The sequence below is a fragment of the Sparus aurata genome, chromosome 6 (assembly GCF_900880675.1).
Source record: "Sparus aurata chromosome 6, fSpaAur1.1, whole genome shotgun sequence".
In the NCBI taxonomy this organism is placed as follows: Eukaryota; Metazoa; Chordata; class Actinopteri; order Spariformes; family Sparidae; genus Sparus; species Sparus aurata.
The window spans coordinates 1203831-1218338 of NC_044192.1; the positions used below are offsets into that span (position 1 = coordinate 1203831).

The 14508-nt window shown below is 44.6% G+C and overlaps 1 protein-coding gene across 1 annotated transcript in view; it reads left to right on the plus strand.

Annotated features, from left to right (window-relative positions):
- Positions 1–14508, plus strand: part of pcbp4 (poly(rC) binding protein 4) — a 488978-nt gene that overhangs the window by 85988 nt on the left and 388482 nt on the right. The window contains exon 3 of the mRNA XM_030418806.1: positions 4180–4326. The gene's annotated coding sequence lies outside the window, so the exon portion shown is untranslated. The remainder of the gene's footprint in view (positions 1–4179; positions 4327–14508) is intronic.

Sequence of the window (14508 nt, forward strand, 5' to 3'; positions counted from 1 at the left end):
ATTATCAAACATTAAAATCCAACACAAACATCCCGTCACCCACTGTCTGATTGCTGTTTTGATTATGTCACAGGTTTACTTCCCCAGAGACTCCGACAGCCTGCGTGTCTCCATAAGAAAAAAAAAAAAAAAAAAGCCCCTTGCCATCATTCTGTCTCACGATTGGTCGTCTCCTGGGGATTCCTCCGAGCAGAGGAGCGATAAAATGACACTATTATGTTGCATTTATCAACACAATAGGAGAATGGAGACGGATGTGGGGGTGTGAACGCCTCTCTGGTCCACAGCTGGAGAATAGTTTGCGACGTGTTCGTGTGCGTTTTCATTTGCATGTTGTGTTTGTTTGTGTGCCGCTGTCACTTGCAGTCTGATTGCTATTTTGATCGTGTCAATTCCCCGAACGCTGTGTGACTGTCTGGGCCTGAAACAAACCTCACATCTCTCCGTCTCTCTATCTGCCTCTGGAGTCTCTCCCTCTCTCCCTCCTCTCGACGTCTCTCACTCTTCTGTAAATCTTTTCTCTCCACTCTCTCCACATGTCCAATCTCTCTCCGACTCTCGGGTATTTACAACAATCACATTTGTGGCGACACTCTGAATGTGTTGGTAACAACCTCTGATGGTCCGGGCTGCAGATCACAGTATGTATTTATATGAGTGGTCAATTCATGGTGTGAAAATAAAGGAGCTGCCAATTATGATCATTTATAATCGTATAATTCTTGTCGTTTTTTCATATCGCAATATATGTTGCTGAAAAGAAAAGTGTCACACAGCCGAATCAATAAATAAACCGTATGTTTCACATGTTTCTGCAGGTTTAATATGTGTGTGCACGAAAAATAAGGCAATATGAGAACAAACAGAGCTTTTTTATTTCTCTGTGTCTGTTTCTTCTGCACATTTCCAGCTCTGTGCCGTCACCAAACGCTTGTCACTTGCAGCCTGATTGCTGCTTCGATCATGTCACATACTTGATCCTTCAGCCACTTGGCATGTCTGTCAGCTTCCTAAAATAGACTCTGCGTCATTCTCACTGTTGGTATCCAACAATCTGCACATGACGCTCCTTTGCATTCTGCCACAAAAGATCACGTAAGCTGTTTTTATGCTATGAAAACACATTTCAGTACAGCACTTATAAAATACCCTGTATCTTTATGTTTTCCAGTTGCAACGTCAAGAGGTATATAGAATATAAATGTTAAATCAGACATGAAAAAAGGGATATTCCGGTGTAAATTTAATCCATGGTCTAACACGCCGTGAAACTGTGTTAGACTCCCTCTGGAGAGATCAAGTTAGCAGACCGCTAATTTACGGAGTTTTATCAACCTCAGAAACGACCGCACGACAACAATACACTGCAGTAAATGGATCCAAATATAAACCGCCACCAAAAAGCCACAAATAATGCTCAGAACAGCACCAAACTTCAGCAACAGTACAAATAGGGTCTCAGCACATAGTCCGGGGCATCTAACCTCCGCTAGCTTAGCTGGATTTCTACTGTGAAGCTAAAAACAGATTTCAACTCTCCTCCATCAGCTTCCGGGTCGGGGAAGTCCCGACGCGACGATTACCGAGTGCAGGTTAGAAATGCTCAATTCCGTTCTTTTCCCTGTCCGCTCTCGATAATAACTGTTATAAACTGGCAGGTAAGACACATATGAACTTTGATTGCTTTTCCATGGAGTCATAATCATACATTTTCATCCATGAGCCGCGGAACTCTACTGCACTCGGTAATCGACTCGTCAGGACTTCCCGTCAACAGGAAGCTGCTGCAGAAGAGTGGTAAATTTAGTCAGCTTTTCAGTAGAAATCCAGCTAAGCTAGCGGAGGTTAGATGCCCCGGACTATGTGCTGAGACCCTATTTGTACTGTTGCTGAAGTTTGGTGCTGTTCTGAGCATTATTTGTGGCTTTTTGGTGGCGGTTTATATTTGGATCCATTTACTGCAGTGTATTGTTGTCGTGCGGTCGTTCCTGAGGTTGATAAAACTCCGTAAATTAGCGGTCTGCTAACTTGATCTCTCCAGAGGGAGTCTAACACAGTTTCACGGTGATTTAGACCATGGATTAAACTTACACCAGAATATCCCTTTAATGACGAGTGAAAAGGTGAAATAAAATGTTGGAGTTCCAGTTTCTCAGTCTTTCCTCTCCTGCAGGAGGAACAACATACAAAGTCAGTTTGACGTGGCAGGCTCTAAAGTATAAGAGGCACGAGGCCGTTATATTACGGAGACAATTTCCCAGCTGTCTGTTTGCTGTATTGGCCGCCGTTGGAGCGCCTGTCAGCTGTTCATTTAGACCAACACCGGCCACTGGTAGGTAAGGACATGATGGCAGCGCTGGATTTTATCCAATACAGACTCTCAATTCTCTCTTCCCCTACTATCTAAAGTGGGAGATCCCTCTGAGCTGAATGAGATGAGACAGTGTGTGTGTGTGTGTGTGTGTGTGGTCAGAGTGGTTGGATGTCTGATTTGGAGGCTTCTTCTCTGTGTGATTGGGTTTCTGCCGCTGTGTGTTTGTGTGTCTGCAGCAGTGTGTCTGCTCGTGACGCTCTGATTGGCTGTCCGTCACTCTGTGTGTATGTGTGATACTGTTTGTGCCGGGCAGGTGAATATCTGGTTATGAAGCTTTCTTTTCACCTGTGTGTCTGTCTGCTATCTACAAGATCTGCACCTGTATTTATTCAAGAGGACGCAAATGTACATTTAATACACAACGATGTTACATGTCTGTAGTGCAGGTGTAAGACAAAACTGAAAGTTGTGTTCAGGTGGTCCATGTCAGTTTGTGATGCAGTTGTTGTGGGAACATACCAGTCTCTGTGACGCCGTGACGGCAAGCTGTTGTGGAATTTCAGCTCGCTTGACTGTTCAGGAGAGCTGAAGAAGATTCAGAGACACCGATGACTTTCGTTGAGATCCTTTGTGGCCTCACATATCCCAAGACCCTTTGCGCCCCCGAAAAAGCACAAAGAAATAGAGAAAATGGCGACATCACGTGGCGTAGATCGTCATTTCGCGGGTGGCAGAAATCTTGATGTAAGGATAAAACATCTGGTGACGCCAGCAGGAAGACCGTCACATTTAACAACGGCTGACGAGGTTAACAAGGTCTCTGCAACCCGAGTCTTCCCCAATGTCCAAATTATTTCCTACAGCTTCAGGAGGAAGTGCTTCCATATATGTTATCTGTTTAACAACATAGCGATGGGGGTGATGCAGAGTCTCTCTCCTGTAGCCAGAGGACTAAGAGGTTAAATAGGTCCGAGACACAAGTCTGCTAACATAGATAGATCGAAGGCCTCCTAACGAGGTTTATGCAAGGCCAAGCTAACTTCTTCCTCTCACAACGTATTTGTTGTTGCAGGTTAGTAAAATATGAATTTACTTTATAGATTGGTTTGCAAACATCGGGCCAAAGGCTTGAGTTTAAGTTCCCTCGTATTCGACACAGTTACAGTTTCCAGTTAGAGTTGTGGACTTGGGTTAAATGGACTCGTGTTTATGTGGAGCGTTTCCAGTCTGCTGAGCACTCACAGTTGTTACGTTCACACATTCGCACTCCGATGGACGACCTCTTACTGATTGAGGAGAAAATTGATGTCGAGGTTCGCTCTCTGGACACTCGCGTGTTTGATCACAAGACCTTCGCTGACGTCCTCAACTTGCTCATCAGGAGCAATTTCTCATCGAGTATCTTGTACGGTGATACTTCAACATGCAGCCGGGGCATCCAGGGATCAAATCACTGATTCCGATTAGCTGACGAGACGCTCACAGCTGCTCCTGTGTCATCAATACCTACTGAATACTGAGGGCCTGACTTCTCAGTCCACTTACAGCTGGAAAGTGATGCTTCATCTTATTTATCTTTCTGCTCGTTTGCTCCTGTAATTGCCCAAATTATTCGGCTCATATCATTTTTGCCAGCAGATTGGCAGTGTTGACAGTTGACCGCTTGGCTGCCGGTGCTGTACATAAAAAAAAAGATTTTCAGTTTACAATTTGGCAGCATGTTATAAATTCAAAAGTAGATGTTGCTTGTGTTGATTTTCAGATTAAAAGAGTCCGTATGAACCCTAACCCTCCAACCATTTGTTTTGCTTTAAGCTCAGTTCACTCAGCTGGATTTTAGCCCTTTTTTTTTTTCTCTGCCACAGTTTTTTTGGACATCGGCGGGAGAAGGCCCCGGATCAGAGGACGAGGGTTGCCATGTGTGAAGTGTTCAGTGGATGATCCAGAGCTCGCTGATGCTGATGGATATCCAACACACTGAATATCTGCCAGGTTGTGGAGCCATGAATGAGGTACAGCCAATGAGAGCAAACACTCCTCTCCTCTCTCCTCCTCTCAGCTCTCTGAACTCGGTCTTCTTACGCCTGTGTTTGTACAGAGAAGGGAACAATAGTCTATTTTCCATCAGAACACATCGGCACACACACACACAAGCTTTTCAGTGTTTGTAACCTTGTCATTGCTGAACCACAACACGAGCAGGCAGTCAAACGTTTTGAATGGGAGAATAATCTTTACCGCCACGTCCTCTCACTCGCTTTCTTTTCTTTTCTTGTTGTTTTTTTTTCCGCTGCGAATCAGAACACAAACAACTCGGACCACATCTGTGTCACATCTCGCATGTTTGATTTGTAACGTGTGACTCCCTCCGCCGCTGATCAGTCATGTTGGTGTGCAAGACTCCCGATTACAAGACGCGAAGCTGTGTAGTGTGACCAAGGCATTAGTCCTGGCGATAGCATGGAGCTGATACAAGATCCACATTTCTGTTTTAAAAGACGACTCCCTCTGCTCCCTCCTCGGCCATCCTCCAGAAAGACAACACCTCTATTTCACATTCCAGCGGGACAAAGGACAGAGTGATGGATCTATATAAATGTGACACATTTAATCTGGTGCTGTCTGACCTCCCCTTAACTCAAACAGACAGCCGGAGCTGTGAGACAGAGAGTGTGAGGACATGCAGAGTCCCGCTGTTGATGCAGGTTGCTCTGGTCGATCGAGGACATGGATTACCTAACACTTCTTTAGCTGCTCTTTTCAAGGGGAATCATTTATGCAGGATTGTTTCAAGTGCCAGCCGAGGAAGCCGCCATCACACTGGTCCCATCGGGGCGGGTATAAAGATAGAAAACCGCTAAAGTCTGGTCTTATTCCAGTTGTGAAGTAAATACCTTTTCATACTTGTAAAGCAATAGTTACAGATTTTAAAGCTGATTTGCTTTTTGTTGACAGATATTTGCTGATTGGTTGTTACGTGCAGGACTATTTATTGGCTCTGAGGAGTCACCAGACTCCAGAACTGATCTCAGCGCCAGTGTTTGCTCTCTTTGTGCTAACAAGATGTCCGAGAGCTTCTGATGGGATGTTGTACGCTCGCTGTTCTCACTGAATCTGTTGAATATATTCTGTTACGTCCTGTTAACAAGTACCGACCTCCCTCCTGCCAGCTGACACCTTATTTAAAGGGATATTCCTGGGATAGCTGATGGAGGAGAGTTGAAATCTGTTTTTAGCTTCACAATAGAAATCCAGCTAAGCTAGCGGAGGTTAGATGCCCCGGACTATGTGCTGAGACCCTATTTGTACTGTTGCTGAAGTTTGGTGCTGTTCTGAGCATTATTTGTGGCTTTTTGGTGGCGGTTTATATTTGGATCCATTTACTGCAGTGTATTGTTGTCGTGCGGTCGTTTCTGAGGTTGATAAAACTCCGTAAGTTAGTGGTCTGCTAACTTGATCTCTCCAGAGGGAGTCTAACACACAGTGCGTTTACATGACACTCAAGAAAACCGAATTACTGTGTTAGTCTGACTATGAACGGATGTTTAAGATGCATGTATACACCTTTGTCTGACTAAAATCGGACCGGATCGGATTTCTCATAGTCGAATTACACCACGTAGATTATTCGATTGAAAGTCGCATTACTCCTGCATGTATACGTTTCCAGCGGATCGGATCCGATTTTGCGTTCTGCACAGGCGCGAGATTTTTCCCCGGGGCCGTGAGCCGGAAGTAGACGGGCGGCGGCGGCGTCTTTCCTCCGAAATCACGGCAAGAAAGAGAGAAAGAGCGCCATTGTGCATCTAGTTTGTGTAATTATCATGTACACCATATACGAAGTGTACAAAGATGTAGCTTCGTCTCGCTCTTCGTACGCCATTTTTCTTGAATGCCGAGGCACTTGGTGACGTAAAGAGGTCAGCCGGAGGTGCGCCGTTAACACTAGTTGAAATGGGTACAGCGCCACCTAGCGTACCGGGTTTGACATGCTTTCGGCCAGTAATTTCGATTTTCTCACCGGCATGTATACTCGGACAATTGCAGTTGTCTGGTTGAGCAGCAGAGTCGAACTATGGCTGTAATCTGACTAAACTGTGCATGTAAACGCACTGACAGTTTCACGGTGATTTAGACCATGGATTAAACTTACACCGGAATATCCCTTTAAGTTTTTGTTGTGAAGGAGACGGTGTTGTATTGATAGTTGCTCGTTTCAATGTCAGGTGTTGACGGTTCCTCGTCCGTGTCGCCTTTCAGTGCTTGTGTCAGGAATGAAGATAGAAACCGGAGGCACTGTCGGTGTAAGCTAAGCTAACCGGCTACTCGGACATAAGAGTGACTGCACAGAAATGTGTTGTACCAACCTCTCGCCTACCTTTCTGCCAGAAAGTGAATACGTCAGAGTGCATTTCCCAAAACGTCGAACTGTTTAGAAGAGACATATTTCTGAAGTCAACACATAGATCAGAAATAATTCACTTAATATTCACAAGATGTTTGGACAAAAGACGGTCTAAATTCTATTCAGACTGTACCAAACACAAACCCACTCATCATTAGAAAGTTGTTGTCAACGACCACCATGAAAAACTGAAAACCTGCGGAAACATTTTGTTAGTACACAACTCAACAAAATATCCAGGAACGCTCCGGTCATTTTTGGACATGTTGTTGCAGAAACATTACGTGTTTTATCTCGTAGCGGAAATGATTCACTGAATATATTTTCTACTAAAGAGTCTTTTCTCTCTGGTAAAGATGAATTGTTTCCTAACTTCTATAAACGGCCTCTGTAGGGTGGTGATTACCAAAGTGGACCTCTGAGTGAGATGGAAATTTCCGAAGAGAAGAACGAGCTGCTTTTAATAGGTGATTTCAGAGACGGAGTGGATGTGAATACGCACAGCGGACCTCCCAGGGCTTCATTTAAAAGAAGCATCTTTGCAGAGTGTTATGACTGAGACATGAGGCCTTTCCAATGAATCACAGTTAAGTAGCCCAGAGCTCAGGGACGACTTGGCCCAAGGGTAATCTGGCATTTTGCTCAAGGGTCAGAACTCGTGCACTGTGGAAAGTCCTAATTAGTGAAACATAAAAGCAGCGCTGGGATTCATATTTTGCCGGACGGTGACAACACTCTCTGCTGTATAGATGATATGGGAGACTGAACACATTAACGCTGGGGAGGGAAAACTGAGCCACAGTAAAAGGTCAACAGGATGAGAAAAGATTATTCTGGACTTCTAACGAGCTCGCGCAGCTGATTATTCATGTCTCGCCAGTGAAGCTGAAACGTGTGGACATCTTTGTTAAGATTAAACTAATGTTAGGCACCAGAAGGGAATAATTAACAAAAATATATACGGCACTTTCAGAAGGGCTGAAAATAAGAAAATTAGTTTAGAATATTACCAGAAAATGAAACAAGAACTTGACCTATAAGAAACATTTCCTCTCAGGGTGAAAGCAAAGTTATGAAAAAACGGAATTTCTAGATAAGAATTGCTAATTAAATTTCAACACTCAGGATGTAAATTCTGACTCTAAATCATAGCAATGAAAGAAAAGTGCAGTTTTGCAGAGTGTGCTGGAGATAGTGGGCGGAGCTCTGGAGGAGAGTCGGTTCAGATCCAGACCGTCTGGAGGAGTAAACACCTGAAGTCTCATCAGATTCTGTTCTGATCCGGAGACGTTCACAGACGGGAGCAGAGCTCAGAGACGACTTTGTTACTTGTGGGATTAAAAAGGTGATTTCTCTTCGCTCCCGTTGATCAGCCTGACTGCTCGAGGAGAAATTGACTTTTTTTAACACTAGCCTCTTTCACACTGCCGTTTGCATGCGGGGATCCTGCGGCAATTCTCCGCACCCGCCTCTGTGTGAAAGTTTCAGATGTGGCGAGGGGGGAAATTTCACTCCGGCGCTGATCCGCCTCTGGAGGTAGTATCAGGGCTGCACAGGTCCTTCACTCAACTAAATACAGAGAAATTTCCCGCAAAGCAACGTTACAGAACCGAACAACAGTAACGTAGTAACTGTAACTGTCTTTGGCAACTTATATGAGGAAAAAAAACACAGCTGTACGTGGAGAAGCGTCTGTCCTCCTGCCTGTCCTACTGCCTGTCCTACTGACTCTTCCTCACATTTCTGCCCGAAAAAACAGCGTCTGTCACCGGCAAAAACTTTAACTCACCGAGTGTTTGTGATGAAAATAAATCACAGCGACCGTCAGCCCTCCTGACCGAGACTTCACCGAACTTTCCTCCAGAAAACGACCTCGGTCCCTGCCAGTGAGGGGGTCAGACAGCGTCCTCTTTACTGATGGTGGTTATGTAATTATGTAATGTTGCGCGAAAAACTTCACTCCGTCACTTTCCAGGATGTTTGGTGGGTCAGGATCTCAATCACTACACATTATAGCAACATCCATATGATCATAAACTGTCCGCGGGTTTAGATTGACAGGGGAAACACCGACGTCATCAACATGACGTGTACGTCACGCCTCTTTAGGAGCCGCAGCGCCGGCTTTCTGTGTGAATTACAGGCGGTAAGACGGAGATGCTTCGCTCTGTGTGAATCATCATCGGCGGAGAATTGGCGAACCACCGCTCCGGAGATAATGTGGAGACGCTGTTTAAAAAGGGCTACTGACATGAGTACAAGAATACATACATACAGTCCTCCAGTCAAGATTCTTCACTTCACACCGTTAGATAACAAACACTGATTATGATAATGTGACTTTACTCAGGCACACATGCTCTCGGACGAGGTTTCAGTGCTCAAATTTACTTTGCATTTAGTCTCATTCACCAGTTTCCTTCCTCACTCTCTGACTTTTTCCTGGAAGTTACAGCGGCCAGATGAAACACGCTGTTCCTTTGAGGAAACTTGTGGATTTCTCTGGTTTGAATAGTTTTGTAAAATGTGGAGTTAATGTAAGAACACAACTCAACAACATGTAGAACTAAGGTCTTGTCGTTGTTGGATTTTTTTTGGTTTTTATAAATCAAATCTTTAAATATTTTGAATGGAGCCGATTTTAAATTAAATCCTGAATTTTAAGTAAATATTTTCCACAGGTTGACTCGATTTGGAAATCGAACCAGCAGCTGGTTGAGCTGACGGCGTCACTAACCTGTTTTTCTACTCATTTCTTTTTCCAGCACTTCCCGTGTTATTCAAGACTTTTCCTTTACCAAATGATGACAGATTCATCATCAGAATCAGTCCTTTCAGTCTAAATTCTGTTTGTCAGTGCCTGAAAATATAGATGTAATCCACACGTGTAGATGCAGACGAGCACCTTGGTGCCAGGATCCTCGACAGGTGCACAAATGTGATGTTTTTCACACTTAACGTGGATCTTGTTAGTCGCCAGCTTCACCGGCAGTTTCAATTACCACACCTGCTCATCTGCTCGGGGTTCGAGTCAATTTAGAAGTCAGCGTGCTAACATGTTTGTGGAAAGAGTGGGATGGAGAGATCACTGTAGACAGAGAGAGAGAGAGAGTGTGGGAGTGAGAGTTCCTGTTAAGGTAATCTTAATCTTTTCTCTCACAGTCTTTGGGCACTTTTAAGGATTTAAAGGGTCAAGTTTTATCAGAGATTCATCAGATACAGTATTCTACCAGAGAGACGGTCGGTGCTGTTACACACTTCCTGTAAAAACAGGCAACAAGGGAGGGACCTGTGGTGGATATTGATTGGTGTTCACAGTAGCCAATAGCACTGAATATAATTATGGCCTCTGTCATGATGTTATTGGTTCTCTGACGTACCGACGACAGCCGTACCAAGATGGAGCATCACAGTTGGACGACAGCACCGAGGTGGTTTTCTTGACGGGTCGGCTTCTGGCACCCTGAGGCAGAGTCAGCAGAACGGACCGCTAGCTGCACGGCTAAGTTAGCTACCTGATGGCAGCTACATTTAGAGCAGTTACAGGTTTCTTAAGCAACAAATCTACCAGATCGCCTCATCAGGAAACACCATCGATCTACTCAGAACTTGAACTGGCCTCCATCGCTCCCGGAGGCTCCGCATGGCCTCGTCTGCAGCTGGTCATCAGGAGGCTGGTTAGCAGCAGTTAGCGGTTACTTTAGCAACAAGTAGTCCAGAGTTGAGGCAGAGCAGGTGGAGGACATCAGGACCCAGTCTCACTAAATCAGAGAATAAACTTAGGAGTTTTTTGTGCAGAAAGCTTTTTATCGTTTCCAGAAAATACAAACTGTACCGTCACTACAAACACCATTAAGAATACACACTTATTACTTATTTCAGCCGAGTCGCGAGGAAATAAAAGTTGGCAGCTTACATTTCTGCAGACCTCGGAAATGTTCTGATGTTGTTTCATACGTCAACTCAACATATCGTATAATGTGTATGAGCTGACGGGATGGTGCTGCCAAGCCAGAGACCGCTGTTCCAGACCTTATCGTAACATTTGTGATATTTTCTTTAAGAGAGGTTCCTCCTGGTATTTTTAAGCGAAGACTCAATCTTTTTCTAACTCTAAGCTGAACTTTAAGGGTTTCTTGTGCCTTCATCTAATCAGTCCAGAAGCTCAGCACGGTCACGGCTTAAAAAAATCAAAAATTAACATGCAACTTGTAACATATCAAATGTAAAGTTTAAACCTGTGGGTGGTTTGCAGACACGTACGTTGCTGACATTTATTCTGGGGATTTCGTTGAGTATTTCTTGGCAGTGGAATATGATAATATGGACATATAGTGTGTGTTTCCTTATAGAAGGAAGATTAGAAATGTCAGGTGACAGACAGACGAGGAAATCCTTCACATCTAACTGACTGTAAAAAGCGGATTCAGGGTCGAGGTTACGATTGAGGTTATAGGAAGGTCGCAGCTGCTCGGGTCAACGATCCAATGAAAGTCACTCGTCTGTAGGTGAGTGTTGTTGTGTCTGATGTGTTCTGGTGTCAGACGGGCTGATTGTGTCTGCAGGCGGCGCTTTTCATCTCCCAGAGTCTAAAATATCAACACATAGACAGAAAGAAAGAAAGAAAGAAAACATTTAATGACACCATCACGCAACAAAACAGCGAAGGACAAACAGAAAAGAATCAGAACTCCCCAAAATGAAATGAATAAACGAAATAAAAGAATAATAAACAAGAGAGAGCTGATGTTCTGTGAGTCCCGTTCTTTTCTCTCAGCCGTCCTTTTAGCGATGCTGAACTTCGAACAGCGCCGCAGTATTGGAGTGCGTGCTGTCGCTGCATTAGTAGCCCGGCCCATTAGGGAAAGGTCAGCCCATGCAGGCACATATCGAACACAGACATCCCACCGATGTCTCAAGCTGCTCCTTTCAAAAGGCGCTCTTTCTTTCAATGGCTCGCCAAGCATTTGTATTACTGTGGAAATCAAGTTAAAAGGTCAACAATTCTACGGCCGCCTTTTGTTTTGTAAGTGTGAGTGGGTGGGTTTGAATGTGTGTGTGTGTGTGTGTGTGTGTGTGTGCCAGAGTTGGCCTACAGCACTTTCCTCCATCTCATCTTCCCCGGCGTCCTTGTGTACCTGTCCTCCCTCTCTCCCCGCGCCTCCCTGTATCCAGTAATTCATCACATCACGCGACGCCCATTCATCTTTGTGTCGTCGTTGCGTCCGTCTGTCCTCCCCGCATTCATTCGTTTTCTCAGTTCATCCGTCATCAGCTCGTCTCGAGCTCACATCATTTGCATGCGAGTATGAAGTTATAACAGTGTTGTGTTTTACACCCGTCCTGTCTGATCGTGTTGTGCTCTTCTGTCTTCATCTCCTCCGCTGATCACCGCACCTTCTGTAGCTTCTCCCAGTCTGTGTTACTGTAACCAGTGGTGTCGAGACAACTTCACTGTTACACTTTACACTCTCAGCGTTGTCATGGTCGCATTTACAGAGAAAAAACAGCAGCCGGTATGGTGGCCCTGAAGTGCAAAACACAACGCCAAATCAAAAAACACGAACGCAAATCAAAAAACACGAACGCAAATCAGAAACGCAAATGTTAATGTTGTTGTGTTTTCTGATTTGCGCTCGTGTTTTTTGATTGAATTGATTTGCTGTTGTGTTTTGCACTTCAGGGCCACCGTACGCCGGACACAGAGACTTTCTAGAGAACATCGTGCAGCAGTTAAAGATCCAGATGTTTCCCTCAGGAGTGAGTAGAGACCAGAATCAGAGCTGAGAGAGAGAATATTGGACTTACATTCATCAGGAGACACTGGATGTGGAAATAAGCAACTATTTGCCCAGTTACTAACATAAAATGTTGATGTGTCATCTCATGTCTGAATTAAACTTCTATAAGATGAAGTTTCACGTCCAGAGTTGGAAGGATGGTGGTGGTGATGCAGCTTGGACCGATCTGTTCTCGACTACGTTTCAACATGCGTGAGACGTTGTGGAACCGTTGAACGTTGTGACATTTAGCGGCACCTCCAGTTTTGTTTGTGGCAAAAGAAACCAGGTGTTTTAAAGTAAAGAGGATTTTTCTGAAGGGTTTTGTGCCTGAACAGAACCGGAACACGAGCTCAGAGTTTTCTCAAACATAAAATTGGAAATGGAACATAAATAAATGCAAAGTTTAAACATGTACGTTGTTGCACGTTCAACATATCAGTTTGGTTGAGGAGGTCGTCCAGTAATAGGAAGGTCGCTGGTTCAATTCCCCAACTACTGCATGTGGAAATATCCCTGAGCAAGATACTGAAGTCCAAATTCCTCCTGATGAGCAGCGTGGCACCATCAGTGTGTGTTTACAAATGCAAGTAAATAATCTAAAGGTGACGATATTTAAATGCTGTGTTGCAAACTTGTTCCTGCTGTTGTTAGTGGAGGTTTCATTTCACTGCTGCTGCTGCACGAGGTCACCATTTATCTGAGGATGTTGTGAGATGATTCATTTTCATGTAACATTGAATAATTTCACCTCTCTTGGCCTCAAACAGTAATTCAAATAAAACATGTGAGGAGGGGGAAGGTGTCGTGTTGCTAACAGCGTGTAGATATAGAACCCAAACACACTGATGTCTTTGTATGATAAGATCAAAAAAAAACAAAAGTGGTGTAATCTGTAATAATTTGTTTCCTTTTGAACAACGATCATTAGTTAATTTGAAAAGTATTGATGAATGAACTGGAGTAGGAAGTACAATATTCCTGACAGATGTTGTGCGACAGTATCTCAGGTAGAGCGCTCTGTGTTTGTACCTGCGCCCTGATTTCTTTCCTTCCCGTCCTCCGCTCTGACCTCACCTCCCCGTCTCATATCTCATCTCCTCTGTCTTTGCTGATCTCACCTCTGCCTCTCCTCCTCCTCTCACCTAACTTCACCTCTCCTCCCTCCCTCCCTCCCTCCCTCCGCGCTCTCCTCCCTGCACACATCCATTTGCTCCTCAATTCGTCTATCCATCAAATTGTCTCGCCCTTACCTCAGCTATCCTTTCCACCACACACAGTATAAAGGATGGGAGTGTTTTACACCTGCCCTCTCCTGTCTCCACTCCCTCTCCTCACCTATCTTTATCTCGCCTCGTTCCTCACCCCGTGCATTTCATCTCCCCCCATCTTCTGTTGCAGCGCGGCTCGACCAAACAAGACAGTGTTTGGCTTCAGTGTGATTGGGTTCTGTGTCTTTGCAGTCGTCCTCATGTACGCTCTCTGCTGCAGACAGAACTATCTTTACAATATGCACTGTAACCTATGTTTTTAAATTGCTCTCTCATTATCTCTTTAGTTGTATTTGCATATTATTCCATCTGTGTGCAGCGTGTATTGTGGGAGCATACGGCAGGAGGCAGGGAGCAGAGCAGGAGTTGGCAGAGTACCTGTATATTGATTGTAATGGGCCTGAAATTATAGTGGAGGTGTGAAATGAATATTAGATTTGTTGCTGTTTGCTGTAATTTTCCGTGGTGGAACGTTCTGTCTTATTTGTCCGTCCGCCGCCTTGTTAAAGGCAATTCGAGGAGACAAGGAGGGGAATTGACTGTGGGCGTCGAGAGAGGCCCGGCTTTGAAATCTGCATTCAGCCGACGAGCTGATACACTTGATGTTTCCTGGTTTCTCTTCCCCCGCTCTCCTTTTCTCTTTCTCCCTCGTCAGTAACGATCACACCTTTCCACAGAGGTCCCTCGTAAACGTAAATCTCTCCGATCTGTGCTCTGTCTCTCTTTCCGTCTCTTTCC